General features: G+C 42.4%; 1 long non-coding RNA gene across 2 annotated transcripts in view; it reads left to right on the top strand.

Moving 5' to 3' along the window:
• The first annotated feature begins 5,580 nt into the window (after positions 1-5,580).
• Positions 5,581-22,252, top strand: part of LOC124020453 — a 37,253-nt gene continuing 20,581 nt past the window's right edge. The window contains exon 1 of one of the 2 annotated variants that reach the window (XR_006836065.1): positions 5,581-6,155. This is a non-coding gene — a long non-coding RNA (uncharacterized LOC124020453). Of the gene's footprint in view, positions 6,231-22,252 lie in introns of both variants that reach the window. The other variant, XR_006836067.1, reaches the window with a different exon arrangement.

Genomic DNA, 22,252 nt, shown 5'->3' with positions numbered 1-22,252 from the left:
CTGAACTGACCAAGACGCACCTCCTCACCATTATTCTGCCCAAAAACAATGATCATTTCTCTCGCCCAGTGGCATAAGGGCTATTTTCGGTGAGCGCTAACGCCGCCCCATGATAAACAGTTCCCACTTTAACAAAGGCAGGGGCGCAAAATATGTAGTTTGTCCACACCCAGCACGCCTCATCAGGGTGCTGTTGGAGAGACGCTGCGGTGCTCCACCAACTTAATCCAACATAAATCATGTAGCCTACAATATAAAGAACAGTAGCCTCTGTGGCTTTCCTGTAGCCCATAGACTGGAGACCAGATGTATTACAATGTCATGAGACAGACACTTTTTCAATCACGTCAGTTCATGAAGAGCGAGATTGCAGGAGAAAGTCTACTAAAAAGGCAAGGGGGCATACAGCTTTGGCGTGGCCTCGGCATTATCAAACAGACATCACAAACAACAACAGGGCTTTGTTGGAGCCAATTTCTTCCTATAAAAAAAGATGTAGGCATACCTGTTTGACAGATGCAATTATACTATCCATAGATTTGTCTGCTTAGCCACATCCTCCAATACTGTCACCATGCATTCCTTATTTACCTCCGTGTCTGTGAAGGGCTTGGTGTGTTTGGTTAAAACCATGCCTGGAATTGAGTGAGAGTATGCCATACCCTCGGTTAAAGAAAAGTACAAAAAGGATACCGATTGTTAGCTTTTGAAATAAATAAAGTATCCAGATTACATAAAGCTTATATAACAATGCTTAACTCTGTGATGCCTTATGCTAGAAACAAGCTTTAAAATGGCCGTAAAATAGGTGACTTCGCTGCATAGGCCTATGGGGATATATTGGTTAGTCTCTGACATTCTGAAGCTGAGCTGCGGCCTTCAGTATTCGAGGAGACAAAAAATGAAATTTGCTATTCTGTCGCTATTAATTGAGTTTTTCACTTTCTGAAAAGATAAATGTTTAAACCCAGGCAGCTTTTGGAAAGGAAAGGGGGAAACCTAGTCAGTTGTACAACTGAATGCATTCAACTGATATGTGTCTTCGGCATTTAACCCAACCCCTCTGAATCGGGGAGGTGCGGGGGGCTGCCATAATCGACATCCACGTCTTCGGGGAACAGTGAGTTAACTGCCTTGCTCAGGGGCAAAACGACAGATTTTTACCTTGTCAGCTCAGGGATTCGATCCAGTAACCTTTCGGTTACTGGCCCAACGTTCTAACCACTAGGGAAGCACTTCTGCTATTGGGTTAAGCAACGGACGAGTAGCCAGCAGTTAATGTTGACATTTTTCTGTGTCGGTCAAGCCTCTGGGTGGAAAGGTAAGTATTGAAAGTGCCATGCTTAGATTCATGAGGACGTCTAAGATTGAATTATTTGCACACAGCAACCGTTTCATTGCAAACAAGACACTCTGGTTTGACATTGGAGAAATATGGGAAGAATGCCTCTTTCTCTGTCCACTCTTCCCGGGAACTTCTATTTTCATTTTCCACCGTTCTTTTGAGACATTTTGAGAGCAAAATGTTATTTTGATTGCAAGCTGGTTTTCCCCAATCAACGTACAAAGAAATATAAAAATATCTAATGTAATAGAAACATTGGTGATGTTATCAGTGTAATCAGATTGAAAATAAAAGGCTGTTATTGACATTGAACTGATATAATCTACTAACCAGATGTGTTAAAAATGGTTTAATTTGTAGCATAGGCCTAAGAATTTGGCTGCTATTATGCTAATTATGTTCAGGCCAAACCTATTGCCGAACCCTGCTGTGCACTATTCTAGTTTAGCGGGGATAGGAGGGGGAGGGGCACCTATTGCAACAGAATGACCAGGCCTGCACACATACATACACATTTTACAAGACCACGAGTTCCAGCCATGTGTGTGTGTGTGAGTGAGAAAATCAGATGATTGATCTGAAAAGACTCACTGACAATTGCCATAATGAATTCATGAGGACTGGGGGTCAGACTGGGCTACTTTTGAAAGATCACCGACATATCTGGTTGAAATAGATAGTGAAAAAGATTCCTAACTAGAGGCCTTAAACCTGCAGTAGAGAGACCTACGGTGGGCACCATGTCTGCATTTTTACAAGAGCTTTTTCGTATATATGAAAGTGGTGGGGGGGCATGGAAAAATCAAATCAACCTTATATCCTGCCTGGTTGGCCCTGTCCGGGACTATAGTCGGACAGGGCCACAGTGTCTCCCGAGCCCTCCTCCTCCTGTATTCAGCATCCAGTAATTATGCTGCAATAATTTATGTGTCGGGAGCTAGGGTCAGTCTGTTATATCTGGAGTATTTTTCCTGTCTTATCTGGTGTCCTGTGTGAATTTAAGTATATGCTCTCTAATTCTCTCTCTTTCTCTATATCGCTTACTCTTCTCTCGGAGGACCTAGGACCATGCCTCAGGACTACCTGGCCTGATGACTCCTGGCTGTCCCCAGTCCACCTGGTCTTGGTGCTGCTCCAGTTTCAACTGTTCTGCCTGAACCCTGACCTGTTCACTGGATGTGCTACCTTGTCCCTTGACCTGCTGTTTTCGACCCTCTCTCTACCGCACCTGCTGTCTCTAACTCTGAATGATGGGCTATGAAAAGCCAAATGACATTTACTCCTGGTGACAGGTGACCTGTTGCACCCTCTACAACTACTGTGACCTGTTGCACCCTCTACAACCACTGTGATTATTTTTATTGGACCCTGCTGGTCATCTATAAATGTTTGAACATCTTGGCCATGTTCTGTTATAATCTCAACCTGGCACAGCCAGAAGAGGACTGGCCACCCCTCAGAGCCTGGTTCCTCTCTAGGTTTCATCCTAGGTTCCTGCCTTTCTCGGGAGTTTGTCCTAGCCACTGTGCTTCTACATCTGTATTGCTTTCTGTTTGGGGTTTTAGGCTGGGTTTCTGTTCAGTACTTTGTGACATCGGCTGATGTAAGAAGGGCTTTATAAAATACATTTGATTGATTAATTGGCCAGCAAACACTATTGGTGTGTCTGAGTTCTAAAAGGTTTATCCAGCCCATTTACAAGGCAAAAAAATGGAAATTAAGGGGCTGTTTGTATGAGGGTCATATAAACATTGTCTTGTGTTTTTTACAGCTAACATACCACAAGTTGCTACAAGTCATATGTGGTTAGGTATCACCTTGTTTCGTCTTTCCCATTGCAGTGTCATCTTCTGAACAAGTCCAGCTTCTTCCCCAGATCGTGATGGTGGCGGCCTACGGTAGCCGTGTAAATGGGCTGGATGGTTCAATAATTGCCTTATTTCATGCTCTTCCTACGGTATGTCAGAAATAACCCGGCTGATGGATTGGACTGTGGAATTTAAAGCTTTGACGTTGACATTGTTTCATTCAGAAGAGAGGCAGAGGTCAGAAGAAAATGTGTACGCTGATTTACTCTCCAAAATTAGTGCAGCACTGTCATATACATATAGATGAGGGGAGAACTATTGGAGGTCACCCAGTGGATTAGATCATTTACCCACAGCTCTTAACTTGGCTAATACCTTCTGAGACAGCGCAGGCTAACAGCACAGACATACACACACTTGCTTATTCTTTAATTAAACTGAATTATTATACCAGGAGTACATTCCTCACTTTTTGACTCCCTTTATTTATCCCTGTAATTGTCCATTTTGATTTCTGAAAGCTTTGCATGATTTTTTAAATTATTTCTCAGAATTGATGTCAAAACAAGTAATTGCCACTTTATGAAGCTGCCTTTTGTGTTTAACTCTAAACTGAGAACTAGCGCTCTTGAAAAAACATTATTTTGGCTCTTCGGCTTTAGACCATAAGGTCAAGTCGGCCTTGCGGTAAGTATTGGTTATTTATTGAGTCATTTGTTGGCAAGAACCACTAATATATTAGTTCTTAAAAAACAAATGGCATTGTAAATTGCATACAGCTATTGTACTTTTGGGGGACATTGGTAGTCCAATATGTAAGCGTTTCAGATGGCTTGTTTGGCTGCCAAGGCAGTGGACAGATGAGGATAGGAGGCTAGAAGGACTGTGTGTGTGTTGGGGGGGGGGGGGGGGGGGTGTTATTGAGTATTTTCCGCAGCAAAGCTCTACCTTACTATCCACGAGGCCCTCAAAGCAGGACAGTGTCCTTGAATTTCTATGGCTATTTTCTCATTACAACTTACAAGCACACTGAAAATGTCCTCTTTCTCTCACCTGCACCTTTCAATTGTTCAACTTTTAAATCAATTATGACACATCCCTCACTATTGTCACTGGTTGCACTAATTGCACTGTTTGTCTACATAACCTGGTTCTAGCATTCATGACATTACCCTGAAGAAGGCACAGTGATGACGAAACATTGGTGTTTTATCCAATTAATTACTGGGAGTTTATAGAGATATATATATATATATATATCTAGAGAGAGTGTGCAACTCTTTATTTTTACAACTTCTAAATCAAACCATATAAATATACTCTGACAGGTTTTATGGCAAAAAGCAACTAAGAGTCTGAATTAAAATGTCAGGGTGAGAAAGTCTCAGACGGTTTATATTCTGTTTGTCCATGGTTGTTGTTCAAGTCTTAACATTTGGCCGGCAGAAAAATGAATTTCCCTCTCCTGTAATTGTTGCCAGTGTGTCTGTCTGTAATTGAAGGACTTTAAAATCGATTAAAATTACCTTCAAGAAATGTAGTTTTGGTAGAAGACACTTTCCTTTTGCTATGCTGTTCCAATCTAACCTCATTCATTGTTTTTAGTGACAAACATTTCCTGTTGGTCAAGGATTTGATGGATTCATGAACACCGAATCTATCTTGACCTCAACTAAATAATGTCATGTTTTTGGGGAAGGCAACAGATTTGGAGTTCTTGCACTCTTTTCTACCGTGGATATAAATTTTAAAAAAGGAATTGAGTCTGCAATTGCTAATGGGAAATGAACTCCTATATTGGACCAACTGCCATACAGTATTTGAAACTCAACAATGACCTCTTTGCCTTTATCACCTTTACCCTATTCCTCCCGCTCTCGCTCTCTCTTTGTCCCTCGCGCTCTCTCTCTCTCAGGCTACTGTACCTCTTCACAGAGAGCTTTTCATTCCCTCTCTCCCTCTCTCGTCAGTGAGCAGTTAATCGCCCTTTATTAATTAAGAGTGAGCGAAAGGTGCATGAACTGAATACACCCCGCCATTCAGCCGTGTCGTCTTTTCAAATATTTGTTAGTTCTCCATTGTTTCATAAACTTTCGCCTGAGCAAACTTTTGACAGTGATTTGTATGTGTTTGTGAGCTGTCTCTGATCCAATTATCTACAAAGTGGTGTCAGGAGAGAAGGCTTCAATAACGAAGGAATCTACTGATACAGTGACACTAATTAAAAGCTCATTTGGTGTGACCTCTGAACGCCTCTTTAATTATAACAGAAGCACAAGCAACATAATGCTGTTTCAAATTGCCTGATAATTAGGCTCTGGAGCTTCCTGGTGGAGTTTTCAGCAGGTGTGCTTGTGACATGCTCACACATTCCAAAGTCCCACAATGCACTCCTCTGAGTTTATGCCCATAAAGAAGAAAGGGGACATGAAATCCTGAGAGGATAAAACAATAGGTTATTAATGACAAAACAATGCAGATATTTCAGAAATGTGCTGCATTCATTTTCTTTGAACCGGTTTGTTATAGAGGCTTTATAGACCTAGATTATTTATTTTTTTACATTAATGCACACAGGTAGTAGACCACTCTAACCAGTTCGCGCACTACGATTTAGAAAGTGAGAAAGAAACACAAAAGAACATTGTGTGGTTGTCTACGTGTCTCAATTTTGTGTGCAAGCGTGCACGTGTGTGTGCACGTGGCGAGGTTGAAGGTGACTTTGGGAGTTAATAGCTTTAACCAGAGGGTTGTGCGGTCTCTTTTTCCGTCTCCTTCCTCAAACTCGGGGTGAATATATGAAGCCTGTGCATGTCAAGTGCTATTGCCGTCAAACGTGCTTGACTGCAGCGTACGATCTGAAGAGAGGCTGTGCGGAGCGCCAAGGAAAAGTGGCCTGTCACCTGTGATTTTGTCGATGTGCTAAAGCATGGCGGTAATGAGGAGATGAAGGCTGCAGAAGCGATACTGAAGCGATGAAGCACACACACTCACACAACAAGGTGATGAAGTTTGGCATCCTGGCTTGTGTGGAGATCTCCCCTTCTACTTAACACTTTTTGATGCAAGCAGGCATGGTAATCAGTGTGCATGTGGGTTTACTTGTTTTCCTGTGTGTACCCGAGTTAATGTGATAACAAGGTGTGTGGGAGGGCGTGGGGTTGTATGTGTGCATGTGATAGTATTAGTGTATTTGTTCACGTGAATGTGTTTCTGGTTGGCGGGCGGGGAGGATGTTTGAGTATGGAAATATGCTTGTATGTGTAGAGCTTGGTCTGCTGATTGTTGAAAAAGTGCAAAGTTATCTGGAGAAAGTGTTTATTGGGTGTCTAACAGTAGCCTACTACACAGCTTCATTAGCCCTAATGTGCCTCCAATGCCTGGTAAGGCTGGAGATGACGATGCCCGGGGTATGTTTACATTCAACTGATCTACCACTACAGTAGTTACAGATGTAACCCGTGTATGATCTAAGGACATCATTTTCCTTTGCTGTACTAAAGGAAGTCTGTAAATGTTGTGCATGCTATACACAGGTTTCCTGTAAAATCCCCAAAAGTATCTTCCCATACAAAATTGTGCACAGAGAGTCTGTATAAAGAGATGGGGACTGCACTGAGTAATATTGTAATGTCATTGTGTGTGTGTGTGTGTGTGTGTGTGTGTGTGTGTGTGTGTGTGTGTGTGTGTGTGTGTGTGTGTGTGTGTGTGTGTGTGTGTGTGTGTGTGTGTGTGTGTGTGTCGCTAGAGCTCTGTGAGATCAGTGTGGCACCCTCTCCTAAATGAGCACATTACTTACATCCACTGGATATTTCAAACACTTCCAGTTGTAAAATTCTCCATTACATGGGTCAGCCAAGGGCAATGGGAGACGAATAAGTACCTATCCTTTTCGGCCCCACCAATAACTCCCTCCTGCTGAGATCTCTGTCAGTGCTCTGATTGCCTTTTATAAAGCCTCATTCACACAGACAAGTAGCTTTTTTTCTCAATGAGCCATTTTCCCCAGCATGTCAGATACTCTGATATTAATGAATGCACAATGACAGTTCTTAGAGAGTGAGACGGCCGTCCTGCCGCCGGGAATTTACCCGCAGTTCCTTGGCCAGAGAAAGAAGTATGAGACTGTAAAAACAAATAGGCAGAGGTCAGAATCTCATCTCCTCCCAGAGATTAAAAACTCATCTCTCAAAGCACTGCTGCTTTATTGAGGCTGATTCTTGGGGCCCTTCATGCAAATGGAGGTGTGATTAGTCTGGGTGTTAGCTTGGCAGAGCCGCAGTGGGGTGAGGACACCGTGTCCCTCTGTCCAATTACCTCTGTCTGTCTGTATTACTGCAGGGACCCATGTCCACACGCATCATTAGGGGACAGAGCTCTCCATGACACACACACACACTAATACAAACATACTAACACACACACACACACTAATACAAACATACTAACACACACACACACTAATACAAACACATACTAGCACACACACACTAATACAAACACATACTAACACACACACACACACTAATACAAACACATACTAACACACACACACACACACACACACACACACACACACACACACACACACACACACACACACTAATACAAACACACACTAATACAAACACATACTAACACACACACACTAATACAAACACATACTAACACACACACACACACTAATACAAACACATACACGCACACACACACACACACACACTAATACAAACACACACACAAACTGAAACAGCCTTTGGACGTGAAGTGCAGTGGCAAATGCCACAGATCCCCTTTAACATATTAACTTAGATACAGCTATTGGAGTAGTGTTCAAACAAAGAGGGTTACACAGTGTTTAACCACTAAAGAATGACCATTCCAAGAATCTTCAGAACATTGTTCTAATCTGGTGGATCACGTAAGGCATCATCAACCATGGGCTATATGTTCTATGGAAAATAATGAACTTTGTGGATAATTTAACTTTTGCATTCAAGAGCAGCTCTAACATGTAATAATGAGTTATGGCTATTTAGTTCTACCATGCTGATATACCGTGTGTTATAGGGAAGTAATGCATGCTCTAGAATGCCCTTCAAGCCAATCAGAAATGAGTATTCAACAATGCCATGGTATAAAATAAATAAACTGAGTGGTTCGAGCCCTGAATGCTGACTGGCTGACAGCTTTGGTATATCAGACCGTATACCAGAGATTTGAGAAAATATTTAGTTTGAATGCTCTAATTACATTGGTAACCAGTTTAAGGTAGCAATAAGGCACCTCGGGGGTTTGTGGTATGTGACCTATATACAGTACCAATGCTAAGGCCTGTATTCAGGCACTCTGCGTTGCCATGGTATATTGGCCATATACCGCACATCCTCTGACCTTATTGGTTGATTATAAAATGGAGGAATAGAGGATTTGGAAGTGTTTCTTCTCTATGGGAGAAAAATGTGATCTCAGTGGGATTCTACACCAGTGAAGTTTGTACCCTGATGTAAGCTTCACATTGGGCCATTCTCTACCATAGTTCCTGAATGGATTAGAGGGTTCTTCCACTGCACAATGAAATCAATAAGTTATAACCCTAATATTATCAAGTTCATCTCTCCGACGCTACTGTGGTAGGTCATGAATGTTAACTAACTGGTTTGAGTGGGTGTAATAGTTGTGGGTGATCCGTTCCATGCTGTTTGACTGCCTGTAGATGAGCCTGAGCTTTTCTTTGAATAGGAAATGTGTTCCTGCATAATGGCTCTGAGATGTGATGCAATAATGAGCTGAAATTTTTATGATTTCACCAATCATTAAAAAGCAGAGCCTGATGCCTTTTTTATGAAGGGGGCCCCAGCAAAAAGGTCTGGGTAAGATGAGATGTGATGTTCATACAGGTTTGTTTCCTCATTAACCTTATTTTATGCAAGCTAATGCAGTTTGATCTGAAGTTTATGAAAGACACCATCTTATTTCATTTTTTTTCTCCCTGCGATCCTTTCAAGTTGACCATCGATGTCTGAGGGTCATGTCTGCTTTTGGTGTGGACTGAATTCAGTGTGAGTTGTCTCTTTAATGAGCCTGGTTTCTCTGGCAAGGTCAGGGCCGTGTGCCACAGCCACAGCAGCTGACATGTACTCGGTGTATATCCTTCCTCACCATGTTATTGAGTCACAGCACTGATACAAGGTCAGAGAAAACAAGCTCGTACCTAACTCCCCATCTCCCATCAACACACGCACGGACACACACTTCCTCTTCCCCCTTGTTTCCCTTCCCTTCCACCCCACTGTGGACTAAAGTTGCCTGACTGTGATTAGGACATGTCATCCTCCTGGCCTGCAGGGCTATGTCTTTTAATAAGTATGTATATTTATCTCATACCCCTTGTCCATGTCTCTATCTAGATCAATACGGATTAGTATTTCACACCAAATCAAAATTCACCCTCAGGGGGTTGATGAGGATACAACCTGAACCAGCGGACATTTTAAGGAAGTTTCTATTACATAGAATTCCCATCTAATACGATCTGTGTTTATGGAGTATTGGAAACATTATCTAACCATTCCAATCAAATATCCTATAGATGAAGACTGACAAGCACATAGCAGGCAAGGTCATATACAATAAAACACCTCGGTTATGTTAAACTGAATGGCGATTAAGGTTTTATTATTCCATAGTTGTTTTTGAGTTAGTGTCATATTCTCAATCTGTGCTGCTGTTCAAATGGGGTCTTTAGGGGCATATGATGGAAATGGGTGATACGGTACTTAATAAAGTAGTTGGTGTTCCCAAATCATTGTTTTCCTCTACTGGGACTAACCAATTGTCCTTGAATGATACGCGCAGAGTGAATAGACTTTTAGAGCACACAACAGAGTACAAAAGAGAACCCGTGATTTGCTTTTAGGCCTATAACCTGGAAAGGAACGACATGTGTTGCCATTATATAATACTTATGAGTCTTTCCCAACAGCTCAACGGAGGATCAAAAGATTATATTACAGAATTCAAACCCTTATACTCAAGCATTGAAACAGCTGTCAATTTGCCACCTTGGTAGAGCAGATAAGTTGTTTGGTGAGTTTGACTTCCACCTGTCACCCCACCTGGATCCATTATCCTTGACTCGTCCTTTAGGGAAGAGCTGCCTGGGCTGCACACTCCATGGAAGACTCCATTCGGTACTTAATGACATTGACGAGCCTCGTTCTGCAGCTGCTGGCGCATCCTGTGGGGGTGAAGTATGTAAGAGCATCAACACCCCCTCCAACTCCTTCCCTGTCCTCCCTCCCTCCCTCCCTCTCCTCTCGCCCTGCTCCTCAGCGCTGCAGATGACATTTCATAAAATATTCATTAAAAAACTATCTCTAAACGGCGTAATTAGAGGCAGGATTTAATGTCGGCCTTATCCGAGGCTCCGGTTTTGCAGTTGCCTCCATGTGCATTACGGGAGACCACGCCACAGTGCCACTGCACACAAACACCGGGTGCCACACATTCAGCCAATAACCTCTGCCGGGTTTTGTCGTGTCACATGCCCTGCTCAAACCTCATCCTTGAACGCATGCTGGATTCCTTAACCTCTCCCCTTTGATGTGACATCAGTATTTATACCACTGCTGTAGTACACACAGAACAGCAACCAACAGTTGCATGGAAACGTCCTGAAGAGAAAGGCCTGACAGTCAGCCCATTCCTGCTGAATGGGATGTAGAATAGGTCTGTCTCCACATTATTGCATTTCAGATTATTAATTACTTGCCAATTACTTAAACAAATATGGTACATTAAGTGCCTAATTTCCCAGCTAACTCTGAACAGATGGATACTGCTGTGCTGGATAATGAGTAGGCTACCTGGGTCCAAGCAGAGCGATGTCATGCACTACTAGCTGCCCTGCCTTCCTCCACGACATGTAGTAATAGGTCTGCATATTAGGGGGCTATTGAACCGGATATTACTGGACCATGACTTGCATATGTTTCAAATGGCCCTATGGATGAGCTTCCTCTATCCATGTGTTATTCATTCATTATAGTTAGTTATGGAAAGTCCAAAAATAAGTTAATATGTACTATGGGACACCACTTGATAGCAGTGTAATGTGTTGGAGTGTGTTCCTGTATGTTCAGAGTGATATCGAGGTGGACTTGGAATAAGGCTTATATTTAAGGATTATTTTGAATTGTACACATGTGCAGCTAAAGGCTGAGTACATAGGCCTATGAGTAAGCACATAACAACAAGAGATGTATTATGCAATATTAGAGTTAGGCAGCATTAAGCAACCTCACAAAGTAAGGCGTAGGGCTGTTGTAGTGTCTGTCAGTCTGAGTAGGGGGAAGGTTCAGTTTGTGACTGGATCAGGTAGCTCTGCCGCTGACATGGCCTCATCCGAAGCAGCCATTTGTTGTCATCCTGTGATTTTGCTTCTGGGCAAAGGATCTGCCGAGGTGGGTGCAGCGGGACTCCAAGGTCTCCAAGTCCAGGTCATTGCATGCAGAGTCGGAGGAGGCGTAGACGGGGTCCATGATGATTTTGGTTGCAGATCATTGGATCTTCTCAAGTTGGTTGTGTCGGTGGGCTGTGAGACCTGGGTGCCATACTGGAGCGGCGTACTCAAGTACTGGACAGACCAAGCAAGTGTAGACTGTCAGAAGGTCTTTTGGTTGGAGGTTGAAATGGCGAAGACAGTTCATCATGAAGAGCTTTCTGGTTCTTTGGTGGTGATGTCAGAGAAGTGTGTGTCCCATTTGAGTTTGTCTTGGAGCGTTATGGCGCTGGACACCACTTCAAGTGTATGACAGGGGATTAATAGTGGAGGAGGTCGGTAAGGAATCAGGAATGTGGCGGAAACAGTTGTACATGACTTTGCACTTTGTTGGCTTGAATGTCATATTTTTTTGTTCTGTCCAATCTGCTAGTTGGTTGAGGTCCTGTTGTATGGTGGAAGTGTCACAAATGGGTCTTGATTCAATGAGGTTCAGGTCATCCACAAAGATAGATAGGGTACCCTCTAATGCATCGTTGACATGAGCCACAAACACAATTGGACCGAGCTGTGTGCCCTGGGGGAGGCGACAGGAGAGTTCTTGGGCCTGGGATGGAGTCTCATGGTATCTTGTCACCTGGCTACGGACGGAAGTATAAGTTACAAAGTTACAAAAGGTGTTTCATTGCAATGGTGTGGTCCCACAAGATCAAAGGCCTTGTTGTAGTCTGTCAGGACCCATGTGCTGGAGGTGCCTCTGGTGTCTTCTCTTCTGTACAGCTGGTCAGCCATGCTTACAAGGCAGTGGGTGGTTGAGCGTCCCTTGAGGCAGCCAAACTGTTGGTTGGAGATGCTCTTTTGGATATCCTGTGTTACCCATTCAGCAACAAAACCTTCATGCACCTTTGCTAGAAGGAGCATGAGCAAGACGCACTGTAGCTGGTCAACGCTTGGTGGAATACTCTTCGGCTCGGGGACCACTCTTGCCGCCTCCCATTGATGTGGAACCACTCCTTCACACAGGCTTAGTTGTGATAATGATGTGGTGACAGATGAAACCTTGTCATTTATAGCATTGGCAATGGTTGTCTGGGTCAAGCCCATCAACATTGATCAAAATTATTTTGACTGCTGCTCAGAAGTGTAATTTGATAGTACCATGTGGCTGCGTTCACCCTCTTGGTTTTCTGGATTTTGGTGTGGTAGAATGTTGATCTTGCTACCTGGATCGCTCTCTGAGTTTTGTTCCTCAGATTTTTTATTTTTCTCTGATAGCTTTCTGTCTGCTTTTTATCATCTCTTTGATTCTACAGTAGGTGAAATCAACTCCTTATCCCGTGTACGCATCCTAACCACCTGTGTTGGGAAGTAAGCTGCAATGGCCTGAGACAGGGTGTTATAGAAGCTGTCTGTTTTTCTCCTGTGTCCTCGTCACATTTGTTTGTCCTTGCCATTTTACGGAGGGAAAGCCACTGACCACATGCTCTGATCATTGACTCTTTCATTGCTTGAATGACTTTTTTCCTGGTTGTGTTAGTGACCGAATGAGACTCGTTTGTGATAACTACAATATTATGATCACTGAAACCCAAATGTGACATTGTTGAAAAAAAAAAAAGTCCTCTAAGTTTGTAATGACGAAGTCGAGGATGGCATTATGTCTAGCATTGTCCAGACACATCAACATGGTTGAAAGCACCCAAGATCAAGATCCCAGCATCAACATGCTTTGTTCTGATAAAATCAAGGCTGTCCATTAGATGTTGAATGAGTTGATCTTCTGAATTGGATTGAGGTGGGGAATATACCAAAGGTAATAAATGATCCAACTTGCCTTGGTAATCGTTTAGGTCAAAGCCTTAGCCCCAAACACTCCAATTCAGGTGGTACCTCTATGAATGGGAGCTTGTGTGCAGAAATGTCCTCTCTTATATAATGTCCCACACACCCTCCCCTTTGACCTTGTCTTGGTTTGGAGTAGGTGTTGAAACCAATTTATTTCCCAGAGTTCAGGTGGTACATCTCTGACAGAGCAGCAATTTCAGCCCTCTCTGTTAGCAGGATTTATTGAAATGAATCTAACTTGTTAACCAGTTAACTTATCTCATAATCATCTGTCACACCTACATGCAAGTCACATAGCTCTCCTAATATTGCAACATGGTTCAGATTTGGGGGTGACATGCTCTGTTAATTAATCTCCCTCTCTAGAGTTAAGATGGGAGGTGTGTGTCTGTGTGTGTCCATGTGTGTGTGCACACGTGTGTGTTTGGTTCCCCTCTACCCCTTTCAAACTCCTCTGTCACCATGAGAACCCTAATGGGAAAATCTTCCTAATTAAGATGCATGAATAATTAAATCCATCCCATGCTAATTAGTATTCCATCAGCCAGTGTGGAGATGACGACCTGTCAGAGCTCCACTCTGTTTGGTGCCGGCTGGAGCCACAAGTGAAGGAATGCATACTCTTTGAGGCTTGGTTGAAGGACTATGTTCACAAGCTAGACAGATGTATACAATTTAGATCAGGAGTGTCATATCGGCAGTATGTTTTCCTATAGCAAGTTAACTTTCCAGATTAGATGAGTAAAAGTGTTATTGGCTTTACAGTTTCTCAATTGTGTAGAAGCATTTTTTTTGGAACAATGTTATCGAAAACAGAGTCCACAAGACGGAGAACTTTGAAGCCTATTGCAAAACTGCAAGAACACGATTCAGACTTAGGAAATGCTCGCTTTTCCTACACACTTCTCAGTAGTTGTTATTCAGACTTACCTTATGCAGGTGCGTAACAGGCTTTGCAGGTGTGGGTCCCTTGCTCGCTGAATAAATTGAAATCAACCACTGAAAACCCTCCCACTTGCTGGCCAAAATATTTTCTCCTGGGAGTGTTCATTCAATAGGGGTTTTAGTGCATTTATATTAAGCCATCCCTTTAAATATGGTGTACATTTAATTTGTCGAGAGATATTGAGAGAACTGACTCAAAATATAGGGATCAATGAAAGAATGCCATCTAAATACAGGGCATTCGGAAGTTTTCAGACTCATTTACTTTTTCCACATTTTGTTACATTAGCCTTATTCTAAAATGTATTGAATACATATTTTTCCTCAATCTACACACAATACCCCATAATGACAAGTAAAAACAGGCTTTTCTTTGCAAATGTATTACGTGTACAGGTGCTTTGCTATAAGATTCGAAATTGAGCTCAGGTGCATCCTGTTTCCATTGATCATCCTTGAGATGTTTCTACAACTTGATTGGAATCCACCTGTGGTAAACTCAATTGATTTGACATGATTTGGAAAGGCACACACCTGTCTATATAAGGTCCCACAGTTAACAGTGCATGCCAGAGCAAAAACAAACCAATGAGGTCAAAGGAATTGTCCGTTGAGCTCCGAGACAGGATTGTATCGAGGTACAGATCTGGGGAAGGGTACCAAAAAAATTCTGCAGCATTGAAGGTCCCCAAGAACACAGTGGCCTCCATCAGTCTTAAATGGAAGAAGTTTGTACCACCAAAACTCTTCCTAAAGAACTAACAAAATGGGGGATGAATACAATGTCTTCACAACAAAAAATGGGGCCTTGGTCAGGGAGGTGACCAAGAACCCGATGGTCACTCTGAAGGAGCTCCAGAGTTCCTCTGTGGAGACAATATTCCGGAAGGACAACCATCTCTGCAGCACTCCACAAATCAGGCCATTATGTTACAATGGCCAGACGGAAGCTATGCACTCAGTAAAAGGTTCATGACAGCCCACTTGAAGTTTGCCAAAAGGCACCTAAAGACTCTCAGACCATGAGAAACAAGATTCTCTGGTCTGGTGAAACCAAGATTGAACTCTTTGGCCTGAATGCCAAGCATCATGTCTGGAATAAACCTGTCACCATCCCTACTGTGAAGCATGGTGGTTGCAGCATCATGCTGTGGAATGTTTTTCAGCTGCAGCGACTAGAAGACTAGTCAGGATCAAGGGAAGGATGAACGGAGCAAAGTACAGAGAGATCCTTGATGAAAACCTGCTCCAGAGCACTCAAGACCTCAGACTGGGGTGATGGTTCACCTTCCAACAGGACAAAGACCCTAAGCACACAGCCAATACTTTCAGTGGCCCAGCCAGAGCCCGGACTTCAACCCGATCAAACATCTCTGGAGAGACCTGAAAATAGCTGTGCAGCGATACTCCCTATCCAACCTGACAGAGCTTGAGAGGATCTGCAGAAAATAATATGAGAGACTCTCCAAACACAGGTGTGCCAAGCTTGTAGTATCATACCCAAGAAGGCTCGAGGCTGTAATCCTTGCCAAAGGTGCTTCAACAAAGTACTGAGTAAAGGGTCTGAATACTTATGTAAAGATGATATTTCAGCTTTTTATTTTTAATAACTTTTCAAAAATGTGTAGGGTATTGTGCGTTATTGTGTCTAGATTGATGAGTCAAAAAACTGTTTATTCAATTTTAGAATAAGGCTGTAACGTAACAAAATGTGAAATGTCAAGGGGTCTGAATATTTTCGGAACGCACTGTATATGCATATTCATCGCAGTTTCAGCATCAACTGGTAGATACAAAAAATCTCTTTATTTTGTAGATTGCTTAGTCAAAGTTTAGGGTTAGAAAAATATGAATTATTGGAGAGCCTTTACGCACTAAATGTAGTGATGAATCAAAAATAGTTGTTTGATTCATCCTGAAAGTTGCCATATTCAGATTCACTGAATTATATATTGGAAGGTGGAAAAAAGTGTACAATAGGGGTTCAACAATAGTCGCTAACCATGACAACGGTCCAGTCTTCATTAACATGCTGCAAGCTCCAGGTTTAAACTGCTACATGTGGTCTGAGTTCCATAATGATACCAATAGGCTACATATCCCATCAGCCTAATATGATCCTCTATTGTTAGCAACCCTCATGAACAACGACACATGGACGTGACAGAGGAAAGAAAGGGAAATGGAATGGAATGATGCAAAATGTAAGCTACAAATGGAATTAAACGAACACTAAAATGACAATTATAAATGTATGTGGGTAGTACTGACGGTGGCTGATATTTAACATACTACAAATTGTAAAATTTAACTGAGAAAAACCTGGGTCTTCAAATTCATCCTTGCAAATTATGAGGGCATAGAATTACAATTCGGAATAACGGCACAGCTATTTATAGCCTACTTCACCGTAGAAATGGCGTCACAATGCATGTCATGTTGATATGATTTTCAGTTTGCCTCCATATGACTGGTTTCACGTTCGTCTCCAGTGATCATAAGGAAAAATCATCTTAAACAATTGCTTTATGTATTTACAATTCCCTTCTCCAAACGGATTGCTCATTTACCTACCTCCTATCAATTTATACCATACAGTGCATGGAGATTCTATCCTAAAAAATAAAGCAGATACTTATTCCACTTGAAAGCAGCAGGTTCACCTTATTCATGTCGAGTGAAGGTGGTGGAATTATTAGGATATTAAGTCAAGGTCAGAATAAGGCATATCTGTAGACACAACTCCGCCACAACTTAATTTTAAAAATCTCCACCCCAACCAAATAGTGGGTGAATAGCATGCTATTCTCATGTTTAAGTTCCAGGTCAGAATACGCATAGAGAGAAAAGTGCATAAAAATGTAACTTAGTTCCATTTACACACGCTTAACTCGGGTCGGGATGTCCCTCTAAATTTGTTTTAAATGTATTTTTCTTCTTAAAACAAAAAATACATTCATCAAAACTATGTTGTACTGTCAATTCCAAATATATTCATCAAAAGAACATGACTGCCTGCAAGAAGATTAACGCCAACATACTTCTCTCTTAGGTTAATGCCACTTGGGCTCCCGAGTGGTGCAGCGGTCTAAGGCACTGCATCTCAGTGCTAGAGGCATCACTACAGACCCTGGTTTGATTCCAGGCTGTATCACAACCAGCCGTGATTGGGAGTCCGTAAGTCGGCGCACAATTGGCCCAGTGTCGTCCGGGTTAGGGTTTGGCCGGGGTAGGCCGTCATTGTAAATTAGAATTTGTTATTGCCTGACTTGCCCAGTTAAATAAAGGTTATATAAATAAATATAAAACAAAGTTAGTCTGTCTTTTAAAAATCACAGTGATGTATGTTCAGAGAGGCTTCCACAACATTTTTCTCTCTTTGTTTCATACAAGCTCTATAGTCGAAGGTCACAATGGTGGAACACAACTGACATGAATGTATAGGCCTAAATCCACACAAATAAATAGTCGAAGGTCACAATGGTGGAGATGACTTGGGAGTAAACCAAAGTTATGAAGAAGTAACCTAACTTTCTTCTCTGCATGTCTGCATGTCTGCAATATTGTAAAACATCATGACAAATAGTCCCCATAGCCTAGATCTTTCCATATTGTACATGGTATGACCCTGATGGGGTGATTTAGAGTTTTGTTTAGTAGTATTTACTGATTGTCAGAAACAGTGAACACAATTGACAAAAAGAAATGTCATGAATATTCCGTGAACAAAGCACAACAGTGAATTTTTGTATTTAATGATCTGCAAAAGGTGGTCTAATATATGCAAGGCAGGTAACTAAGGCAAGAAAATGACCGGTAAAATGCATCAAGTTTACAGCAGGTATAGGAGGTGCAGTGAAATAATGGTGTGCTATATATTTGAGCATTTGATCATAGCAGAAGAGCAATAGACATGTTTCAACACCGCTTGTACGCGGTGTTGCACGCGATGGAGAAAACACTGTCATCTATTACTGTGTGTTGACTAGAGTAGCAGAATGAGATGTGTCCAAAGATGAAATACTCTGGGCTTTTTTTCAGCTTAACTGGGCTGTTTATTTATATTTCCTTAAAGAGCCAAACGTCTCATAATAAAGTACAAACATGCTATACATGCTTCATTTGCCACCGCTGTGGCCCGGTAAAGAGATTCCTCCATGGAGATATGACATGTTAATAAATGCAAAAACAAAGTATTAAGAAGTGAATTTAAATGTCTGTAAATCACCAAGGTTAACCAGGCTCTGACTTGTAATTACTGTTGGGCCAAATAACTGGTTGTCTCTATTTACTCCCGTAACATTAATCCTGGTGGAATGGCTTTTATGATCATTATGATGTCTGCACATTGCTGGGGATAATAAGCAGCATTCTAGAAACTGTGGACTCTGGATGAATCAATTTAGACATTTCATTTTCTGTAGTTTTCCCTTACTCAGTCCTAGTGCTGCGCTGTTGCAGGATTATCTCAAGTTATCATATAGGAAAGATATATAAGGGGTGAACTCTTTGTGATGGATTTAACCTTGGCTCTGGGGTAAACATATGGGGAATGTTCTGAGAGGACCTCAACCCATCAGCTGTGGTTTTCATGCAGTGCTCTGTCCCTCTGGGAATCGCCACCAACACAACTATTGATCCGCTGTCATACTCTCAGACTCTCTTTCTCTCTTAAAGCATGGTCCTGGGGGAGAGGGCTGGAGGTGGTCTGTGTGTGTGTGCTAATAATACTTTACCATGTGGTCATGGACCCCTTGTTGTCATATTGGGGTGTTAATGGTATGTAGGTTTCATGTGGGCTTGAGGCTTTGTGCATTTTTGCGCTATAGGCTTTCCTGAAGGCCAATATGGTGGTCTTCTCTACTACATATGGTATGCATTAATATCACATTGATATCACTTTCTGTTTGATTAATAATTGAATATTTGAATTATGGCATTTTGTATGTACAGTATCTTAGTGAATGCATTGGGGTCTCTGATATGTAGGCATGGCAGTGTGAGTTGTCTCTGGACTGCTGTTACTAAGTGGCTTTGGGGCCATGCTCTTGCCACATTATATCACCTGTCATTTATGCACACGGGGAGAGAGAGCTTACATACACACTAGTCTCCCTATACCCTTTGAAAAAACAGAAGAGAGTTGGGGTCATGGCAAATCATTACCAGTCCTATATGCTGTGAATAAATAGCAGGCCATTTTCACATCATACATATTACCCTGACTTAAACTGATATCTTCAACATGGGCCCAGATTTTAGTGGCCCTGGGGAGGAGGAGGAGGGTTTACCCAGAAGAGGGCTAATGGCAGCTTAATCCCTGAAGCGGTGAGTAGATCTGTCCTGTTTCCCATGGGTAGATGTGCTACAGATGCCAAACTGGACATCAGAGGCATTAATCATTGCCTGCCTGGTGGCTCTCCTCTCCCTTTTCTACCTTCCTACCTGTCTGAATGGTAGTGGGTAGGCCCAGTCTGCCTCTACTGTTCAAACATGTGCAGACACACACACCATACTATTTTGTCAATCGATCAATAAAAAGGTATTTTAGAAAGCCCTTTTAAACATCAGCAGTTGTCCTATACATTTTCCCAGCCTAAAACTCCAAAGAGCAATGCAGATGCAGAAGCATAGTTGCTTGGAAAAACTCCCTTGTAGAGGAACCAGGCTCCGAGGTGTGGCCAGTCCTCGTCTGAATATACTTGGTAAGAGTACACGTGCTCATTAAGGCCAGATTGTTTTCAAGTCATCCAAACGTTTCACAGATGACCAATTTCACTCCGTGACAAGTCACCTGAGACCCAAAGCCACAAGAGGGTTGAAAACATAGATGACCAGCAGGGTCAAATGATAACCACAATGGTGCAACACTTCAGCTTTCCATAGTCAGGAACTCAATGCCGTGCCAAGCTTTACACACATTCAATGTCATACACACACACATTCAATGTCCATGCCAAGCTACACACACATTCAATGTCCATGCCGTGCCAAGCTATACACACATTCAATGTCCATGCCATGCCAAGCTATACACACATTCAATGTCCATGCCATGCCAAGCTATACACGCATTCAATGTCCATGCCATGCCAAGCTATACACACATTCAATGTCCATGCCATGCCAAGCTATACACACATTCAATGTCCATGCCATGCTATACACACATTCAATGTCCATGCCATGCTATACACACATTCAATGTCCATGCCATGCCAAGCTATACACGCATTCAATGTCCATGCCATGCTATACACACATTCAATGTCCATGCCATGCCAAGCTATACACGCTGGGGCGGCAGCGTAGCCTAGTGGTTAGAGCGTTGGACTAGTAACCGGAAGGTTGCGAGTTCAAACCCCCGAGCTGACAAGGTACAAATCTGTCGTTCTGCCCCTGAACAGGCAGTTAACCCACTGTTCCCAGGCCGTCATTGAAAATAAGAATGTGTTCTTAACTGACTTGCCTGGTTAAATAAAGGAAAAATTAAAAATTAAAAAATGTCCATGGACATTGAATGTGTGTATAGCTTGGCATGGACATTGAATGTGTGTATTGCATGAATACACACATTCAATGTCCATGCCAAGCTATACACACATTCAATGTCCATGCATTCAATGTCCAAGCTATGCACACATTCAATGTCAAGCTATACATGCATTCAATGTCCATGCCAAGCTATATAAGCATTCAATGTCCATGCCATGCCAAGCTATACACGCATTCAATGTCCATGCCAAGCTATATAAGCATTCAATGTCCATGCCATGCCAAGCTATACACGCATTCAATGTCCATGCCATGCTATACATGCATTCAATGTCCATGCCATGCCAAGCTATACACACATTCAATGTCCATGCCATGCTATACACGCATTCAATGTCCATGCCATGCCAAGCTATACACGCATTCAATGTCCATGCCAAGCTATACAAGCATTCAATGTCCATGCCATGCCAAGCTATACACGCATTCAATGTCCATGCCATGCTATACACGCATTCAATGTCCATGCCATGCCAAGCTATACACGCATTCAATGTCCATGCCATGCCAAGCATTCAATACACACATTCAATGTCCATGCCATGCCAAGCTATACACGCATTCAATGTCCATGCATTCAATCCAAGCTATACATGCATTCAATGTCCATGCCAAGCTACACACATTCAATACACACATTCAATGTCCATGCCATGCCAAGCTATACACACATTCAATGTCCATGCCAAGCTATACACGCATTCAATGTCCATGCCATGCCAAGCTATACACGCATTCAATGTCCATGCCATGCCAAGCTATACACGCATTCAATGTCCATGCTATACACACATTCAATGTCCATGCCATGCATTCAATGTCCATGCCATGCCAAGCTACACACACATTCAATGTCAAGCTATACACGCATTCAATGTCCATGCCAAGCTATACACGCATTCAATGTCCATGCCATGCCAAGCTATACACACATTCAATGTCCATGCCAAGCTATACACGCATTCAATGTCCATGCCATGCCAATTACACGCATTCAATGTCCATGCCATGCCAAGCTATACACGCATTCAATGTCCATGCAAGCTATGCATTCAATGTCCATGCCATGCCAAGCTATACACGCATTCAATGTCCATGCTATACACACATTCAATGTCCATGCCATGCATTCAATGTCCATGCCATGCCAAGCTACACACACATTCAATGTCAAGCTATACACGCATTCAATGTCCATGCCATGCCAAGCTATACACGCATTCAATGTCCATGCCATGCCAAGCTATACAC

The sequence above is a fragment of the Oncorhynchus gorbuscha genome, linkage group LG03 (assembly GCF_021184085.1).
Source record: "Oncorhynchus gorbuscha isolate QuinsamMale2020 ecotype Even-year linkage group LG03, OgorEven_v1.0, whole genome shotgun sequence".
Classification (NCBI taxonomy): Eukaryota; Metazoa; Chordata; class Actinopteri; order Salmoniformes; family Salmonidae; genus Oncorhynchus; species Oncorhynchus gorbuscha.
The sequence above is the reverse complement of the archived record's forward strand: the minus strand, read 5'-3'. Positions and strand labels throughout refer to the sequence as shown.